Here is a 12,741-nt window from a genome sequence, read left to right on the forward strand (position 1 = left end):
TTTCTCCCCTACCTGCCCCTTCCTCAGTTTTTTATACTATACATGTTATGTCCTGCTGAAGGTATATAAAGTTTCTTGAAGGCAGAGACTGTTTTAATTTTTTCTTGTCTACATAGCAGGTGCCTAATAAAGGTATATTTAATTGCACTGAACTGAAATGTTTCTATTTTCAAATATTCAAATGGTTATCATGTTAGAAAAGAAATTAGATTTGTTCCACTGGAACACAGAGGACTGGAGCTATCGGTAGAAATTGCAAAGAGGCAAATTTAGACTTGAGGTCAGGAAAAAAAACTTTCTGATAAAAACTATTGAAAAATTAATTAGGTGACCTCAACTAATGATGGCTTCCCCTCCAATCCCTCCCTGAAGGTCTTCAAGGAAAGGCTTGCTGACCATTTATTCTGTGAATTGTAGAAGAGATCCTTGTTAAGGTGCGGGTGGAACCAAATGGCCAGTGTGATCCCTCCCAAATCCAAAATTCAGAGATGCTAGGTCCCTACTCATAGTTACAGAATATGGCACCATGTAGATTATAAAAATGTTTTATATAATGCGATACCTATTTAAGTGCTCATGATGTCTTTTGTAGTTTTCTAACAAGTAAGTATAAAATCCTCTGGGTAATTGTTTACTACATGATGCAGGCACTGAGTCAGTGATATTGCATCCCCCATGCCACATGTCACAGGGTAGCACCTTGCAATCTAGGTAGATGCCAGCAGAAAAGAAGCATCTTCTTTTTAAAAAAGAAGAAACTATAATAAGAAGGAGAAAGAAAGAAATGATTCACTTCTCCCCAGCCTGGCAGTTAGTAGGTTTAAGTTATAATTATCCACACTTTAACAATCAAACTTGCAAGACTTCTTGGCCTGTGCTATACAACTTCGCAAGAACGCATCCCGTTGCATCCACTCAAATCACACATTAGCGACTGTGGCTCTAAGTTGTGGCCTAATTAAAGAATGATTGCAGTTTCAGGGTCTTGTTATCTCAATTCCTTAAATTCCTAAAGGTGTTGACTAAAATGTGAATCATTTCAGATTCTTCTTAATCTCCTAGTATGAAAAGATGCATTTTTATAACAATAAGCAAGGAGAAGTTGATGTTTTATTCAGCACAGACTTCACACATTTATTTGGAGTGATTCCTCTTCTAAACAATTTCTTCACTGAGAAACTGAGAGTTTCTGATTAGGGTGGTAAAGATTCTACAGAGACAGAATTACTTCAGAGGCTGATGGAAAGATCTGGGTTTGGTGCTATATTCCAATGAAGTCAATAAGCATTTATTGTTTACCATGTGCCAGGCACTACGCTAAGCACTGGGCATATGACCCCCCCCCAAAAAAGAAGGACAAAAACAGAACCTCCCGTTAAAGAACACAAAATCTTCCTTGGTTCTCCTTAATGCTGGTCCCTCCCTTCTGAGATTACCTCAAAGTTATCCTGTATATATCTTTTTTGTAAAATAAACCTGGCCTTTTAGCATCAGGGTTTGCTGCCAAAAACTGTTCCCTTACCTCCAAGATTTCCAGTAAGGGAGTGGTGATGTAGTTAACTTTGCTGATGCTATCCAGATCACACTAGCTAATAGTGGGTGACACCCAAACAAAACACTCTGTCCTGGGTCATCTTCTCTTCTCCCTATACTATTTCATTTGGTAACTTCATGAGCTCCTACAGATTAACTTGTCATCTCTATGCCAATGATTCTAAGATCTCTTTCTCCATTCCTAACCTCTCTCCTACCCTCCAGTCTCATATCTTCAACTGCCATTCATATATTTCAAACTGAATGTCTTGTAGACACCTTAAACTCAACAAGTCCAAAACTGAGTTCATCATCTTTTCTCCAAAACTTTTCCCCTCTTTTTAACTTCCCTGTTATGTTGAGGGCATCACCATATCTCTAGTGCCTTATGCCCTAGGTATAATTCTTCTAATTCTCACTACCACCTCCCCCACTATCCAATGTATTGGCAAGTGCTGTCAATCCTTAGCATAGTACCTAGTATATAGTAAGTGCTTAATAAATGCTTGTTCATTTGAATACCACACAACTGACTTCATTAATGTGGACAGTTGTAGGGAAAGAATCAACACGGACAAGCAGAGTTCCTTCACTTGCATGTCTGGAAGGTGTTAATGTACATAAATAGAATAGGAAAAATTAAAAGTTTCAACTGTCTGTTGAGAACCTGATAGGAAAAGTTTGTGGATGGTCAGTTCTTGTTTTTGTCATTTTAAATTAATGAAGGTGAACTTTGTCCCTTTAGAGAGGTGGATGAGTGGGATTATGGAGAAGCATCTTCTAAGACTCAGGATGTATTCTGAAATCTTAGTCTAGTGCAGGGATACTAGATAATTAGCAATTAGATGTAATTCAATTTTATTCAATATTTATTAAGCACCTACCATGTGCCAGGTGCTGTGCTGAGCACCGAGGATACAAAAAGAGGCAAATGATTGTCCCTGTCTTCAAGGACCTTAAAGGGGACGGAGGGGAGAGACAATAGGAAAACAAATATATACCAAGCAAGCTTTATACAGGATAAACAAATGATAAGGCACTGGAATTAAGTGGAGAGGGTTTCCTATTAGAGGTAGTATTTTAGTTGAGACTTAAAGGAAGCCAGGAAGTCAGAAGTCAGAATGGAGAAGGAGATGAAGGAGAGCATTCTGGCCATGGGGGACAGCAGAGAAAATGCCTAGAACTAAGAGATGGAGTATCTTATTTGTGGAACAGCCAGGATGCCAGTGTCACTGGATTGAAAAGTACATATTATGGAGGAAAGTGTAAGAATACTGGAAAGGTAGAAGGGGGTTAGGTCATGAAGAGTTTTTAATAGAGACAATAACCAGCAACGCAGGAATGTGTAGTCTGGTTCCCAAACTACAGAAGTCAAGTCATCACATGAATGGATTCTCCCAGGCTAAGGATAGAGAGCTCTATACTGCTGCTAACCCACTTCTATAGTACATGATGCTACAGCTGCAGCCACATGGGCTGAATGATTGGCAGATTCCCAAAAGCAGCCAGGAGAGCACCTGCTGCCTGTACTGTATCAGCACCAGAGGCACTGACAGGTGCAGGAAGAAAGAAATCAATTCTGAGGGCCTCTCCAAGAAGTGTCCCTGTGTTCTGTCAGAATAATTACAGGTACGCAGGATGCAATATTTAACCAGCTTCCTGCATTCTACATCAGGAATCTCTCTGGTGCGAGGCCAATACAATTTTGATGGCAGCCATTGTTTGGCCGATTAGAGTTGTGGCGGCACTTTATGACCATTTGTTAGGCCATGCATCAGCCCTGTGAGGGAGGTGATGTGTCTTCCTTGCTAATCACATCTGTGAACAGAAGCGCAGGATGGTTTAAGAAAAACAAAGCAACAAAAAAGGAAGGCAAAGGAATTCCTTTACTCAATGGAATTTCTTCAGCATGCTCTAGTTTGAGTTCAATCTAACCCAATTCAAAAAGCATTTATTAAGCACTAACTGTATTCAAACCACTGTGCAAGGTACCAGGGATACAAAAACAAAATGTAAAATAGTTTCTTCCCTCAAGAAGCTTCAAATGATGAGGATCCCAGCCTGCAGGCAGATAAAATATTCCCTTCCCCTTTCTGCTTTCTTTTTTCTCTAAATGTCAAATCCCACGTATAACACTTACCACCTATGTGACCTTGAGCAAGTCATTTAACCTCAATGTGCCTCAGTTTCCTCAGCTGTGAAATGAAATGGTTAAATTAGAGGCCCTCTGAGGTCCTTTCCAGCTCAAAACCTATGACTCTCCACTTGCAGGTCCTCCTTCTTGCCCTCCCCAGCTCTAGCCTGTTTCTGAAGAAAGCTGGGGTGGGGATAGCAGAGGGAGAACTGGCAAGGTGAATATTTGGAGCAAATGAACCAGATATTAGCAAAGTACATCTGTTCCCAAACTTTCAGTTAAGTTTGATCACTGAGAGAGGTGAAACAGGATTTGAGAGATATCTAGTAATCAGAGGTCAGTATAGGCAGAACAAGGGACATATGATGAGATGATCTGGAAATTTAAGCCCAGACAGACTCAGCCAGGGGCTTCTTCTGTATACTTTATTCTGAGCACAAACTTCTTTCAGGGTGTGAACAGATAATAACCAGGAGATATAGTCAATGAAGTGGCTACCCCAATTAGAAGAGGTGGGAGCAGTGAATTCTGACATAAAGGCCAGGAGTACTCACTCCTTCCAGCACCCTCAGACCTGCTCAGCTGTTCTCCCACACAGCTGCCATCATAAATGTAGAGAAGGGGGAGAGATTGACTGCAGGGTATGAAGGAACACAGGTAGGATGGGGGAGTTCACAGACTTGCCTCACTATCCAAAAATCTATTAGGTGGGGCAACAGATAGAGAACCAGCCCTCAAGTCAGGAGGAGGTCCTTCAAATCCAACCTCAGACACTTGACACTTACTAGCTATGTGACCCTGGGCAAGTCACTTAACCCTGATTACCTCACTAAAAAAAGTCTATTGCTTACTTAATAGAAGTCTGTGAATTGTTGGTTTTCTTTTAATTAATGATGATGGCCTTAATGTCTGCTGAAGAGGTGGTTGAAGGAGCTTTAAAGAAGTATCTTTTGAGACTCAGGACATAAAAATGTTTTGATTACTGCTACACATTCACACATAGTTTGATGTAATTCTTCAGATAAACTTTAGCAAAGCTAGCTCATTCTATTAGTCCAAAGGTTCTTAACTTTTTAAAATATGCCAGTCTGTAAACACTCCTGCTTTCCTTCATTACTGCGCTATCCTTTGGTGGGGCTTGGGTGGGGGGGGGTGTTAAACTATCATAGCAAAGTCACCAATCACTTAATAAATGTTTCTGCAACATCTGTTCTGTGTCCTCCACATTGTGCACAGTGCTTTGGGAGGCACAAGTGAAGAATAGAGTGCAGCCCTTTAAGAATTTCTTCTACCACAATGAAACTTGGACAATGAGGCAAGACTGAATTCACTCAATTTCACCGGAATATTAGAAAAATGTTGCTAGTAAAGCAAGCCTGTTCTGCATATTTAAGTTCCAGGTCATTTTATGGAATATTAACCTTAGCAAATTTTGTGTGGGATTAATTGGAAACAATTGTAATAGCCTCACTACCTCGCATGACTTCCTTCTGCCCTTTAAGAGACATTACCCTCTGCTCTACTGAAAACAAAGGGCTGGGCTAGTTTTAATAGCAAAAAGGCAGCATTGGAAGAAGAAGTAGCTATTTATTTCTGAGAGTCAAGTTAGTGATAGAGGACCAAGATCCCCCAATGTGAGGTCTACAGAGTATGCCTTTGTTAGAGGATTTGAATTTTGTCTTGTAGTAAAATAAAGATACACAGTTTCAAACCCACTTCTTTTCTCTCTACCTCTTTATTCCCCTGCTTCCATTCCTGCTTCCAGCAGCAGACAATGACAAATGCAAAGGTTTGTAATTAAACAGGAATTCCAGGAGTGAAGAAAGAAAGCCAGGCAAACAAACAACCTTAATGCCCAAGGGATCACACACATTCAGCCCTGTGAAAGATTATATACATTTATTGTCAAATGGGATCCAAGAAACCTACATCTAGTCCTGGCTCTTTACCTCTAACTGACTGTGTGACCTTGGGCAAGCCATGTAAGGGTAAACTCTCTAGTCCTTGCTGCCATCATTGTAAAAATGAAGGTGTTGGTGTGGCAGCTAGGTGGTGCAGTGAGTAGAACACCAGCCCTGGAGTCAGGAGGACCCGAGTTCAAATCCAGCCTCAGATACTTGACACACTTATTAGCTGTGTGATCTTGGGCAAGTCACTTAACTCCAATTGCCTTGCCTTCCCCCCTCAAAAAAAAAATGACAAAAGAAGAAAAATGAAGGTGTTGGACTAAATGTTCAACTCAATTCTACAAGAATTTACTTATTGCCTCCTATGTAGTTGCTGAGGATACAAAAACAGAATGGCCCCTGCCGTCTAAGAGTTTCTATTCTAGATGAGGAAGAAAGCGTGTGCATCTTTCTACAGACATATGCAAAATAGATACATGGTCATTATGGAGAAAGGTAGTAGCAGTAGGGGAGATCATTAAAGCCTTCTGCAAGTGATACTTTGAATTGAACCTTGAAAGAAATTAGGTATTTGAAGAAGAGATGTAAGGAGGGAGGACATTCATATTTACCTTGGATCCATTTGCAGTCTGACCTACTAATTGGAAATTGATGGCAGCAATCTAAATGCAAAGCACATCAGAAGACGAAATAGGAATGACACCTTATATCTGTAGCACCTTTACAATTCACCATAATACTTTCAGAACACATAAACTTGTGTGGTACAACAACCCTATGGAGTAGGCAGGGTGTGTCTTATTTTATCTCCATTTTACAGATGAGAGGAACTCAAGTTCAAAGATATCATACAAGGTCAAACAGCTAACCACACAGTGGTAGAGTCAGGGTTAGAACCCAGTTCTTTTGACTCCAAATCCCTCATTCTTTCCACTACTAGAGATTTCTAATCTGGGGTCTGCAAACTTGGTTTTTAATGGTCTGTGACAAAAAAGGTTAAAAACCCCTGTACTACACCCTTCTGACTTTCTAATAGTTTAAAAAGAAGTTTTAAGCAAGGTGGGGGCAGGTGGTAAAAGTGGGAGTAGAGAAACTTCACATACTTACATTTACTTTTAAAAGTCATTTTAAAGAAATTAAGTTGGTAAAGTAGATTCACTATTTTTTAATTCGGTCCTTCAATAATCCATAATCTCATTACTGTGAGTATACCTTCCAGCCCTTGGCTGATATAGATTGTGATCCACCATGCTATAGTAAACATTCTTCAAGAATCCCTGTAGCCAGAAAAACTCAGCCTCATCTGATGGTCAGTCCTCTTGTCAAGAGTCTGTCCTAACGACTAGACTGGACCTTAGGCAGTCGAATGCTAAGCTTCTACTCAAATCCTTTCCAGCTTACTAGGACCTGCCAGTTTGTATTCCCCTGGAAGATTCTTTGAGAACCCAGGGTCACATTCATGCCATATTGAAGCATAAGAGTTGAACGCTGGTGAAAGTTTAACTCAGTAATTTTTTGAAACTATTTTGTTTGTTTAAATCCTGGATTAAGACTTTTGTCTGTATTTGGATAGACCAAGTTTCTCCCCCAGAAAGTCATGGATCAACTGGAATGTATTAGGCAAATATTTTCATTTGGACAGTAACATATTATACAGCAAAATGGAGTCAAAAGTTTGGCATGGTGATTTGCACTCAGTCAGAAGGTCTGGATTTGAATCTTAGATCTATAATTTATTAGCTGTGTGGCTTTCATCAAGTTGCTTGCTCTCTCTGAAACCTCCATCTTCACAGCAATATAATGGGAATAGTAATACTTGCTGTGCCTATTTTCAAGAGATGCAATGTGTGTGCTTTGTGATGTGTTAGGTAATTTAAAAAAATTAGGTGCTGGATTTGGAATCAGAGGACCTGGGTTCAAATCCAAGCTCTGTTACTTGTGGGACCTTAGGCAAGTTACCTACACTCTCTGTGCCTCAGTTTCCTCATCTGTAAAATGAAGGGGATAGACTAGGTAGCTTTTAAGGTCCCTTCCAAGTTTAAATCAATGAAACCTTAAAAGCACTATTTAAATATAAGGTAATAGCTCTATTATGATCATATTATCATGACTAGTTGTCATGAATTTCACTTGACATCTCCAGCTTTCAAACTGGGGCACCAAGCTGGACCACAATCTATGCATGATTCAAATTCATTCTTTCGGACTGTATAATTTTGCAAATGCAGAACCAACCCTAGGTGCGACAACCTAGACAGTTCTCTAGAACATCAGAATATAGAGGGCACAAGATAGTGTTATAGTAACTGATGCCTCCCCTCCTACTCAACTGAATTTATCTTAATTATTTTTATATTGTTTTCACATGATGAATTACATAGCTGGCTTAAGAGTGGATTTTTGCCACTACCAAAATTACTACAGTCACTGCTACCCTTGTGCAAATAAAAGCTACTGATTTTTCTAAAGTACTTTTTAAAGAAGGCACATTAAGCACATCGTTTTTGCTGTCTAAATGTAAATTTGCCATGTGAATATCTATATCCATCTTTCTCTGATGGCATTAGATGTCTATGATGTTTATTCTAATTGGTCAGGAGAGAGGTGGTTTAGTGACAACTGCTTATGACATTTAAAGATATTTCCTGAAGAAATTCAAAATCAATTATCGTGTGTGTTTAGGGAAAGGGAAAAAACATGGCAAAGTACAAAATTATTTTTAAGTATGTAAAGAAAATTCAAACTAGTGAGATTGATCCATTGGCTTCATATCAATTTTAGCATTAAAGAACATTATATTAATCTGTAAAACATATTAGAAATAAGACCACAAATAGTCTGGAGACTTGGGTTTCTATTCCAGCTTGGCCACTTAGCTAACAGCTTATAGGCCGTTATTTCACCTCAAAATCTCAGACTCTTCATGTTCAAAGGGAGATGATAATATTTGCTCTATCTACTTCACAGGATCTTTTGGGGGGGGGGGTTGGGCAGTGATTTTTAGACCTAAAGTTCTTTTTAAAGGGAATCTAATCCAGTTAGAAGATCCTCATGCTGGGCTTAGCTCTGCCACTAATTTGTGTGACCATGGGCAAGTCATTTCAGCTTCATCCTTCTTTTTCCTCCACTATAAAATGAGAGGTTTTGTCTAGGTGACCTTTAAGAGTCCATCAGCCCCAACACTCAATAATCCACCATCCATTATCTTTGAATAAGTACCTAAAAGTCAAGACCAGATTCTCTTTATCTTTTCCCTCCCTTCTCAGCCTTCTTCCTACCCCGACTTCCCACAGACTTATGACTGAGAAATAGTTCTCAAAGTACTATGGAGATTCTTGGCCAGAAAAGGAAACTCTGGATTTGACTAAAGGAATCGCTAACATAGGCTGCCCTACACATCTTAGACAAAGTGGGTCATACTGTGCATTTGTTTTAATGTGCCTATGGATGCTGCAGCATTCATCAGGTTATGAATGATTACTGTGATGAACGTGCAGCGTTGATGCAGATGACAAGAGCCCTGTTCTAGAACCTCAGGGGCACCAAGGCAGATGTCAGCGTATTTATGCACTGGCCCAGGCAAAAAAGATTGATTAGATTATCTGAAACAATGTTTCATGGTTGCATCTATTAGCACAAAAGGTTGAGAGATATCATCTCATAGAGGTACTAATAGAAGGGCAGGAGGAAGAAGAAGTTGAAAAGTGCCAGTGACAGAGGCTAGTGGCAGCTCTAATCTCATCCTGCCTCAGGGGTGTGCCCCAACAAGGGGCTGGGATGGAAAGACCTTTTCCATAATGTTGTGATGACCTTTTCTCCCCCTCTTTTGGAGAACTTGGGAGTTATAGCAAAAAGGCAGGTAAGATCTTGGATCTAAGAAAGATCTAATACTTCTAAAAACAAAGTATTCTCCCCCAAATAGATATTTGAATTGCTGCAGCTAGGTGGCATAGTGGATAGCACACTGGGCCTGGAGTCAGGAAGATCTGAGTTCAAATGTGGCCTCTGACACTTACTAGCTGTGTGACCCTGGCCGAGTCATTTAACCTGTTTGCCTCAGTTTCCTCATCTGTAAAATGAGCTGGAGAAGGAAATGGCAAACCATTCCATTATCTTTGCCACACAAACACCAAATGGGCTCATGAAGAGTCTCATACTACTGAATAACAACAATTTACATTTCATTACCAAATCTATGTCTAATTGTTCTGGCTACAAGATATTTTTTTAAAAAATGTTTATTTTTAGTTCTCAACATTCACTTCCATAAGATTTTGAGATCCAAATTTTCTTCCCATCTCTCCCCTCACCCTTACCCCAAGACAGTTTGAAAATTGATATAGTCTCAACATATACACTAATATTAAACCTATTTTCATATTAGTCATGTTGTAAAAAAGAATTAGAACCAATGGGAGAAACCACGAGAAAGAAGAAACAAGAGAGAGAGACAGAGACAGAGACAGAGAGAGACAGAGACAGAGAGACACACAGAGAGAGACAGAGAGAGAGACAGAGAGTGCGCAAATAATATGCTTCAATCTGCATTCAGACTCCATAGTTCTTTCTCCGAATGTGGATAGAATTTTCTATCATGAGTCTTTTGGAGTTGTCTCAGATCCTTGTATGCCAAGAAGAGATAAGTCTATCAAAGTCAGTCACCGCACAATGTGGCTGTTACTATGTACAATGTTTTCCTTGTCCTGCTCACTTCACTCAGCATCAGTTCATATAAGTCTTTTCAGGTGTTTCTGAAGTCTGCCTGCTCATCATTTTTAATGGCACAATAGTATTCCATCACAATCATATACCACAAATTGTTCAGCCATTCCCCAACTGATGGCCATTCCCTCAATTTCTTATTCTTTGCCACCACAAAAAGAGCTGCTATAAATATTTTTGTACACATGGGTCCTTTTACCATTTTTGTGATCTCTTTGGGATATAGACCTAGAAGTAGTATTGCTGGGTCAAAGGATATGCACAGTTTTATAGCTCTTTGGACATAGTTCTAAACTGCTCTCCAGAATGGTTGTATCAGTTCACAACTCCACCAACAATGCATTAGTGTTCCAATTTTCCCACATCTTCTCCAGCATTTATCATTTTCCTGTTTTGTAATGTTAGCCAATCTGATAGGTGTTATGTAGCACCTCTGAGTTGTTTTGGTTTGCATTTCTTTAATCAATAGTGATTTAGAGCATTTTTATATGACCATAGATAGCTTTAATTTCTTAACCTGAAACTGCCTGTTCATATCCTTTGACCATTTATCAGTTGGGGTCCAAGATGTTTCAGCAGTTTCTTTCTTGACTTAAAGCAAAAGAGTATGATGTCTTGTCTGTATGTTTGTTTTAGCAAAGGAAAGGTTGTAAAGAATCTTTAAAAACCACCTGGCCAGAGGTTTATGGTAGTGAGGTTAGTGAAGGTGTACTGAGCACCTACTATATGGAGCACATTGTAGTAGGCACTATCAGGAGATACAAAGAAGAAAGAAGGGAAAGCAATAAGCATGTATTAAGAGCCCTCTATGTATCAGGCACTGTGCTAAGCATTGTACAGATATTTTCTCAGAAACAGAAAACAAGACATCTACCTTTACAGAGAAATGCACATATCCTTTAGCGATTCTGAGAGCCACCTATGCTAGAGTCACTAATAACTTACAGACATCTACCATCTAGCAGTGCTCAGCACCCAGTAAGTACTTAAGCAGTCTTTGTAGGACAAGTGAATAAATGAAGGAATAGATTCTGAAAGCATCTTGAACTATTACAGAGCTGTCTGTCTGGGGTAAAATACAAACTAAAGTGTGTGTTCACTGAATAATTGCTAAATGATTGGGGAGTGTGTTGGGGCGATGCAGGAGGAGAATACTTATTTGTGGAAAACTTCTTGGAAGAGGAAAATTTGGTGCTGAATATTTAAGCACTCGACATGCTAGAGGGGTCAAAACGAGTGAAGTTGACCTTCCAGAAAGCAATGGAGCCCCAGTAGGTAGGACCACAGGAGCAGAGATTTAGAGCTAGAAGAGAGTTCTGTCAATAAACAAACAAGAGAGAAAATAAAGAAGATGCACCAATAGTAACAATACTTTGCATCCTAAAATGGAACTCTTATCTGTATATTCTTGAGTAAAAATTTGACCATAATACCAAGCATGTGAACAAATTTACTGTGATTTTATTAATGTTCAGTAATCAGGACATGACAAATATGAAATACATAGATCACTTCCAAAGGAGCCAATTTAGTTGCCTACAATTCCTTCTTCTCCCTTCTTTTCTCTTCCCCCTCCCCCACTCCATACAATCAGGCAAGCATTTCCTGAGGACAGGAAAAGCATTTAGGGGTCTTTAAAAAGAGTCAGAGAAGGCAGAGGGCATTTATCAAACTTTTTCATATTGCCTTATGAGACTGAAATAGTGGTCACCCACTCATCCAGGGGGCTAGGAACAGGATATCCCCTACTTGAAGCCATCCATACCCATAATCCCAACCTGAAGCTTCTTTGGGCTTTTAGCCCTTGACAGATACCATTTACAATGGCCCAATTATAAAAAGAAAGTGGAAGCATTATTCCGAATACTCCATCTTCTTCGGGATTTCCCAGGTGCTCAAGGTAGTTTAGATAACCCATGTCACAACCAAGGAGAAACTACTGATAATTTCTTGACTAAAGCTCTCCGTGGGCTTCCTGTGGTTCTTTACAGGCAACTGGATAGCAGAGTGGATAGAGAGTACATGGTTTGGAATTGGGAAAACCTAAATGTGAATCTCCGATTCAGACATTTACTAGCTACGAGATCCTGAACGAATTACTTGACTTCTAACTGCCTCAGTTTCCTCAACTGTAAAATGGGAATCATAATAGTACCTGCCTCCCAGGGTTGTTGTAAGGGTAAGTTGAGTCAAAATTTATAAAGGCTTTTACAAACCTTAAAGCACTGTAGTAGTGCTAGGTATTATCATTATAGGGCTGAGTTGCAGAAAAGAAGGGAACTGACTGGGCTTCTGGGAAACTCCCCTTTTGTATTATCTTCCTAGAGTAAAACTGCTCTGTTGACATTGTGCTGAGCTGGCCAAAAACAAGATTTGAAAAATGGTTTCTGAGATTGGCAGTGGCAGCGAGTTGGCAGAGAGGGACATCTTGGCTGCTCCGTAATA

The sequence above is a fragment of the Trichosurus vulpecula genome, chromosome 1, assembly GCF_011100635.1.
Source record: "Trichosurus vulpecula isolate mTriVul1 chromosome 1, mTriVul1.pri, whole genome shotgun sequence".
NCBI classification, from domain to species: domain Eukaryota; kingdom Metazoa; phylum Chordata; class Mammalia; order Diprotodontia; family Phalangeridae; genus Trichosurus; species Trichosurus vulpecula.